General features: G+C 39.6%; 1 long non-coding RNA gene across 6 annotated transcripts; it reads left to right on the top strand.

The window, feature by feature from the left end:
• The first annotated feature begins 2,697 nt into the window (after positions 1-2,697).
• On the top strand, positions 2,698-8,376 carry LOC111257591. 6 transcript variants are annotated; one of them, XR_002678114.1, is made up of 6 exons: positions 2,698-2,985; positions 3,255-4,013; positions 4,968-5,089; positions 7,244-7,404; positions 7,721-7,786; positions 7,868-8,376. It is a non-coding gene; the product is annotated as an uncharacterized LOC111257591 (long non-coding RNA). The 6 variants fall into 6 exon arrangements; XR_002678113.1 differs by lacking the exon at positions 7,721-7,786; XR_002678112.1 differs by having other exon boundaries at positions 7,721-8,376.

The following is an 8,376-nucleotide window of genomic DNA, read 5'->3' as shown; positions in this document are numbered from 1 at the left end:
GGATCCTGTGGAAACTTCCTGCTTGTATTTGTTCAGTGTGCTCCGGGCCAGAGTATTAGTAAAGGCAATTAATCACGATTCTGTTTAATAAAAAAAATCAAGATTCTAGGAACTTATCAACTCGTGATTTATTTTGCACCAATATCAGTTGAGTGAACCTCGTGAAGGAAGTTGGAGGTTCATAATTTATATGTAAATAAAGATTTATCTGTACTAGTCTATCAACGTGTACTTATTGCACGGGGCTAGCAATTCTAGAAGGCATAGTTATTAAAGCTTTATGCTAATTAATAATTAGAAGTTTAGGACCCATGGTTAATTAAAATTGTTTATCTTTGTGCACGCTCTCTCTCTCATTTATATATTCTTTTTTTTGAGCGAAACTCGAGCAAATGCTAAAAGTTCAAAGTACCCCCAATAACTCTTCTTAATCGGATGGATTACCGAATAGAATTAATTATACATGCACGCTTACGGTAATTGTCCGACCTATTATCCTTCCTTATTTAGCACTGCCAGATAAAAAGATAAGAAATATATAGAGTAATGTATGTGAATATAAATAAAGGAGAGTGCGCAAATATAAGAAATAATTTTAATTATCTACGGGCGCTAAATTTATCCACAAATTTTTCACAATTATGTAAAAAATTTACTAGCCCCCGCAGAAGTTTAGAGTTAAAAAAAGGAAAAGTTTAAATTACTCATCTTAAATGTGCCAAATTATAGGTAACCCCCAAAAATATTTTTTAGTTTAATTTACTCCCACATCTATGTCAATTGGTCTAATTTACACCTTATAAAGCACAAATGGTGTTTTTTAAATTCAATTTTTTACGGTGATAGAAGAAAACATAACACATGATAAGGAAATATGTTATGAATTTTCCATCATCATTTTGATTGAATAGAATATTTAATATTAAGTTAATCCTTCGGATATATAATTGTATAAAAATTAATGTTTAAAAATCATAATATGTTTTCTAACATAAGTTATGATGTCCGTTATTACCATATAAAATTTTACTCCCTCCGTCCCAAATTATATGTCGTTTTGGATTTTCTAGTTTCATGCATCTATGTATCTAGACATAATATATATCTAGGTGCCAAAACAACTAAATTATAGGACGGAGTGGGTAACTTAAAACTCTATTTTTGCATGGAGAATAAAAAGGACAAATCTTATTAAGGGGTAAATTCGATCAATTGACATAGTCTTGAGAGTAAATTGAACACCAAATAGTTTATGGGTTATCCGGACTTTAGTAATGCTTGAGGGAAATAATTTAGATTTTTTTTCTAAAAATAAGTCAAATAGAGTGCATCCCAAAGGTGTATCATATGTTTATAGGTGTAACCGCGTAACGCCTCCTCTTTTGTGCTTACTTATTTTTGGCTTTTATCGTCAACCGAATTATTTCCTGCGGGATGACATGCAACGAGATACGAAAAAGGGAAACCAAAAAACAAATGCAATGTAACGAATACAGTGCACATGGTTGCAGCTCGCTACATTCTGGCAAGCGGTCATCAAATACTAATAATGAAAAAAATATGTGTAGCACGTGTGTCCTGCAAGTAGAGATGGATAGATGCACGCGCATCCTTCAATTGGGTCAATTCAGGTGTTCGAAGACGCCAGCGACAATGCAAAGTGCATCCTGGTCGGCGGGGAGATGAAGTCTCAATATTATTCCCAGCGTGATCAGCGCGTACGTAGCCGCGTTAGGTTGCAGTTGCATGCCTCTTACACCCGTACGCAAGTTGCAAGGCAATCAGCATTATTACGGAATTAATATTGCTATTATCGATTATGTCTCCATGAAGATTATGCGCAGCACATGCACTAGGGCTTCTGCTTCGATTCAAATGCACGCAACTTGATTCCCTCGATCTCAATTATTTCTTCTCGAATGGCTGGCTGAATGTCTATCAAACGCGTAGACGACTGTAACAACTGACAATGCATTAATTCCGCGTCTGCACATGCAAATCCGAAGAAGAGGGAAGGAAGGCTCAGAAGAAATTTGGGTGTCGAGTTGAACAACGAACATGGTGTCAAGGGGTATTTGGAACTGCTCCTTTACGGTGGACAATACTACTCTATACTACTGTTCGAAAAGGACTCGTATGGAAGGATCCAACGGTTGAGATTAATTGTATACTACTAAAACCTTAAGCTGTAGTATAGGTAGTATACATGGGTAGTATGGGTAGTATAAGGGTATTATTGGAAAGATGTAAAGTGGCAATGTTGTAATAGATCAAATGAAATCTTTGTTAACTGTAATGTTATTTCTTTTTATTCCTGCTCATTTCCAATCAGTTGGAGGTTGCGACTGGGCCTCCTCATTTCCAATCCGTCGCAGCCTCATCTAGGGTTGCAACGGGGCGGCGGCGCCGACTCCCCGGCGGCGGTAGGCGGAGAATCCGGCGGTCGGCGGAGACTCCGGCGGGCGGTGGCGAGCGGCGGCGACTCCGCGGTTCAGGAGATGCGCGCCGCGCTACTGCTCCACGGTACCTAGGGTTGAATTGGGGCGGCGGCGGCGACTCCGCGGCGGCGGGCGCCGGAGACTCCAAGGGTCGGCGGCGACTACGGGCGGGCGGCGGGCGGCGGCGCGGCTTAGGATATGCGCACCGCCTCTGGCTCTTCCTGCACGCACGCCGCCTCCGGCTTTTCCACGCCGCCTCCCGCACGCCCCCCGCCGTCTGGACGCCTCCCGTCGCTCTCGCTTGGGCCACCGCCGCCGCCAGCTCTTTCATGTCCGCCGCCGCCTCGTCCTAGTCCTCGTCCTCCTCCCTCCTTTCCAGTTCGCTGCCACCACCGCCGCCGCCGCTAGCCCTTTCCAGTCCGCCACCTCCTCCTCCTTGTCCTCCTCCTCCTCCCTCCTTTCCAGTTTGTGCCGAGCGGACTCTGCACCGCGGTGAGCTGTGCCGGATCCTCGCGGAGCTCTTCCCAAAGTACCCGATTCAGACGAGGTATGGTTATTGTGCTTCTTACTGATTCTAGGAAAGGAACTGGTGCTGCTCTGAATCACTGCAAGCTTGCTTAAATGAAGATGCTTTAGTAATCTGAAGAAATGAAAGAATTCACTAGCATGATTTAGGCAGGCACCTCTGTGATGTTGAAACTAACAGTAGCTCTGGTGATTGTTTATCCAATTATGATTTTTCAGAATTGGCTAAATGAGGTAATAGGTGTAATTGTTTAACGCCTGTGATGGTTCTTTTTTTTTTGAAAAAAATAGCGCAGACGGTGAGGACCAGGAGGAAATAGGTGCTGTTCTAGACCTGTAGGGCAGTTGGTGTGTCCTGACAAAAGTTAAACTACCTTGAGGTATATGATATGTTCCTATTAACATCTAAACTAGGGATCTGCACATAGAAATGAAAATAACTTGATTGGTTTGGAATACTCGATCATCATAGATAATGAAGTGAAACACGGAAATAATGGAATGTAATCTATTTTTCATTGTCTTGCTTCGTGTATGTCTCCTCGGCATCGGTAGCTTTGTATCCTGGACTTCCCTTCACTTTGTTCCAGGCATAGTTAACCAATGTGACAGCTAGCTTGAGCCTGAAATTAGTCATATCCTTCTGCACATAACAAATACAAATGCCTGTTAGCCTTAATGTAAGATGGGCATAGATTGGGTTGCTGAATTTATGTTGTTCAACTTACCTGTGTGAATAAGGAAGATAATTTGTTTCCGGTCCAAAGCTCCATGAATTTAACCGTGAATAGTCCACACGATGCACTGCGAGTTTATTTGTATTTACACAAGTTAGGAAGAACTAATTATGGGAACCCGAGTATATTGACAGGTGTTGATGTGCTTGTACTTGTCAGTCTGGATTGTCTTTTTGATGCATTCAATGACTGGCCATTCTTTGACTTGGGTGTCCTTCCACCTATGTTCTTTGATCAATTGCAGGTCTACAAGGCGTGTCATACGGTTCTGCAACCCTTGCAACTGAGTTCAATAGAATCATCAGTGGTTGAGGTAATCATGTATAATTTGTTATTAAGTAGTCGGTATCAGATTATTAGTGTATCACCAGTTGATGTAGTTGTGGCCGGCGAGTGAGAGTCCCCTTGGAGTCAAGTACCTGAACGACACCCTTACGACCATTGATGACCACCAAATACCAATGACAATCTTTAATGTTGATTGGAAAGAAGACCTAAAAAACTTATTTCATTAGATGTTTGCCTGCGTCAAATCAACTATTTATAGATGTAACAGGATGCAAGCTGTACCATGTCATTGTTGAGATAAGTTAATGTCCGATATAAACGGAAGTTGCCTTCTTCTTTATTTCGTAATGAAGTGATGGTATCCCCACATATCATGTTGGCATTGTAAGTTGTCTCTAGATAGGCATATCCATCTTCCCTTTCGTTGATACTAGGTTGTGCTTTTAGTATTCGGATGTAAGCATTCATAACCTTTATTTGCAAGTTAAACTTCTTTAGATTGTATTGTTGAAATAGGAACATTTTTATGTAGAGATATACTAACCGAATCATTCAGGAACATTTCACTGTTGAGAAGGCACTCTAGATCCTTCTTTGTTGCTGTGTAAAAACCAATATCAACCAAAACTTTATCCTGTGATGTTGAATTGATGTACTGGACAGTGGACAACTCATCTGCATTGATCAAATACTCTGCGGATAATAGTTAGATGACTAATATTATCTATGTATTGGTAAAGAAATTCACACGGAGTAGTACCATTTGACGTGCTATCAGTTGATAGTGGTTCATCAGGCATCGCAACATCTAGGATCTCTTCTTTTTCCTTGTTCTTGTTGGGTCGATGACGTTTTGTGCCAATATTGTACTCATACTGGATGTTTGTTTGTTGGATGGGTTTTTTTTGACGTTTCGATGGATTCCTCGCTGTAGTTTTGTGCTTTGGTTGTTCCTTATCCTCCTTTATGTTGATTTCAGGCTTGCCTATATGTGTCTCCATCGCCTGAAGCACGACATTTCTAGGTTCTACCACTGCCCTTGATTCCTGCAAGTTAGCAACGGCTGCAAATTATGGTAGTCGAGCTCGGAACTGAATGAAGGTATGCCAAATAATATGGTAACAGACTTACACGTTGTTCTTGTATTACATCATCGAACCGCTTGTTAAGTGCATTGAACCTGTCATCAATTTGATTTGATAGTAACCTGTACTGATTGGTAATGAACTCTTGAAGTTCCTGCATAATTTTGTGATTGCTATCAGCTTGTCCCTGGTCCGATTGTTCTGATGTTGTGTGGCATTGGGGGATTGAGCATGAGTTGTTATGTTTATGTCTTGTAATGTCATGAACAATCTGACATAGAATAGAAATAAGGATTTTGTTAGTAGCTGCTAGGGTTTGTATAAAGTAATGAGATGGTTACTGATGTCCGATATTCCTTTACCTTCCCTTCCCCAAAATGATGGTTGCGTGCTAGTTTGCATCGTTCTTTGGCTCTCTTTTCGTCCCAATATTGCATAAGTGGTTTGTCCCCTCCAGGCTGTTCCAATGTAGGGTAAATATGAGACATAGACACCTTCTCCCAGTACCAGACCTGTAATTAAAAAAATTATAGTTGTTTTTGCTGTGAATATAAACATAGTGTCATGAATCTTTGTTCAATATATGCAATGTACATACCTGCAAGAGAACTAGATTTCCTTTAAGATTAGCTGCCTTTACCTCCTTTTATTCCCGTATGCTTCTGATCAAGAAATTAAGAACCAGGCTGCTCCAGTTCAGGTTCTTGATATTATCAATTTCTTCAACGAGCCCAAGATAATCTGATTTGACGTATGGCTGTAGTGTTGGGCACAAGTAGAAACCAATGGTGTACAGGACAAATATGCGAATAAAGTCATCACCATAGGTTTTGTTCTTGCTTAAATATTCCCTCAACTCCGATGAATGAATTTTAGTAGTATCATTCCATGTGTACTTGTCAAACAGACCAGGTACATGTTTCTTTGGAGGCTCCTTTATTTCATCGCCTTGGGATGGAAGGCCTAGTATATTATCAACATCTTTGATGGATATTTTCACCTTGTTTTCTTGAATGTTGAATTCTTCTTTGTCTAAGTCGAAACTGTCCGCAATCTCCTTGCATAGCTCGCGTCGAATCTCTATGTCCTTAAGCTTAAGTAAAGAACCAAATCCTGCTTTCTCAACAGCATCCTTTTGTTCTTGGTTCAACACGCTTATAATCTCTACTAGTAATTTCTGCGAGCATTTACATGTACCCTGAAGGAAAATAATAATTAGGGATGTTTTTCTGCAGCTTATGTGAAGTTCAGGTATGTTTCTTGTAATTGGTGTTGATCTTTTTTTTTCAATAAACGTATTAATAGTTTTCTAATTAAGGGTTTTGATCCAGCAGGAAAAAGATATATATTTTTGTTCGATTAGGGGATATTAAGACATACGAGTTAATAATCTTAGAAAGACAAGAAAAATGTTAATCATACTGTGTTGAGATTTTGGTATACAATTGTTTGCTGTGGCCATCCTACTCACTTATATATATAGGTGACCTATATGTTTTACACCTAAAAAAATAAAAATAGCTATCCTTAAGGATCATTATGCAGGAATTGCATTGTTCTCTCATATTGTCTGTCTGTGTTCATAAAAAAACTGCTACAGTTAGGATTAGCTTAGTAGACAGTAACTTAGGCCAACATATGCAGAGGTCATTTGCGAAATTATGTACATACTCAAGTGGTTTCTTTTATATACCATTTTAATTAACTCCTAAGTTTAATTATCTCTTTATTAAAATAGAACTTTTAGAATCCGTACATAGATTGATACCTGATACTAATGTTAGGCAAGTTTTGTGCAACAGATCTCTAAAATCATATGCATCATTATGACTTTGTTGACCCTTTGTGATATATCAAGGATTTGATTCTCTCTTGGCTATATTATATCTTTTGCACAATAAGAGTGTTGGACGATACTTAGCTGAATTATATTGATATTGCCCCATAAATATATGTGTTGTGCATTTTTATATTGAGGTTCTATCATGTAGTATGGATAGAGTGCAATATCTATAGATAAGAGTGTACCATTCTTGAATGAACTCAGAAGTTAGAAACAACATTTCATATCATCTGTTGATTAAATTTGACATAATTATTTTAAGAGACTGAATGAAAGGTGCATATAATGTATTCTCTTATTTAAATGTGCATGGTTACTGAGTTGCAGGCAAGTGGTGGTATATGGAGCATTTCTCTTATTGATCCAAACAATGAGAATATCCAATAACACTTGGAACAATTCTCAGCTTGCAGAATACAATTGATCGCTACCTGAACCACACCAAAGGCACACCTACAAATGAAAAAGTTCACGAACCAGGTGTAGAGGTACACCTAATTCAATCCTTTCCCTCCCTCGTTATCAGCTGGGATTAGTTCTTGTTTGTATATCCTTATTCTATTTTCTATTTAATTCCTACTTTGTAGCTGTTTTCAGTATGGTCGCATAAATTCACCCAACCTAGTGCTTATGAGCTGATCAGTATGGTCGCTTGAACCTAGTGCTCCCTGTTCTATATGGCTGATCATTACCCTCGCATAGCATTAGTACCAGTACTCCAATTGCACCACTCTATATGTCTTGAACAAGCACATGCACATCACTGTATATGTCTTGTTCCTTCTAAGTTGTTTTTCATAGCAGGCAGCAAGACTTACACGGCTTGTAGAGCTTGGTTGCTTCTTGATCTGCCTTGGTGGCTCAAAATTGGTTGAATGAATCTGATCCTGTTCAGTTTTTTTATATGTCATGTCGCATTGATAAAACTGATCATAAACTTTATCGTTGCAGATGAGATTGAACTTACTGGATTGAATGGGAGAGATGTAATTGGATCAATTAGCGCAGGTGGTGCATGCTCCTTCTGTTGCGCAGGTGGTGTATGGTCCTGCTCTTGTGTGTCAGGATTGATGGGTGGCACCGAAGAAGTAGCTCCGTCCACATCCATGGTGGCTGAGTTGTCTGATGTGAAGCAAGATGGTAAACTGCCGCTGCCTGCTGCCTTCCTGCCGCTGCAGCTGCCAAGTTTGTTGTTCATGTGAGTCCGTGTGAAGCAAGATTGTTTTTATTATCTAACGTCAAGTGTTAGTTTAAATTAGGTGCTATGATATCCAAACGTGTAGAGTTTGTTTAAATTAGGCCTCACGTGAAGAGTTTGTTTAAATTAGGCCTCACGTGAAGAGTTTGTAAGCTAATACATGCCTCCAACGACGGGATAGCACAGTTTCCAACTAACGTTTTTCTGTCAATGCTTTCCAAGCAAATTACTGATACCTTGTCAATGCGACGGGATACTCTAA

Source organism: Setaria italica, chromosome VI, assembly GCF_000263155.2.
Source record: "Setaria italica strain Yugu1 chromosome VI, Setaria_italica_v2.0, whole genome shotgun sequence".
In the NCBI taxonomy this organism is placed as follows: domain Eukaryota; kingdom Viridiplantae; phylum Streptophyta; class Magnoliopsida; order Poales; family Poaceae; genus Setaria; species Setaria italica.
The sequence above is the reverse complement of the archived record's forward strand: the minus strand, read 5'-3'. Positions and strand labels throughout refer to the sequence as shown.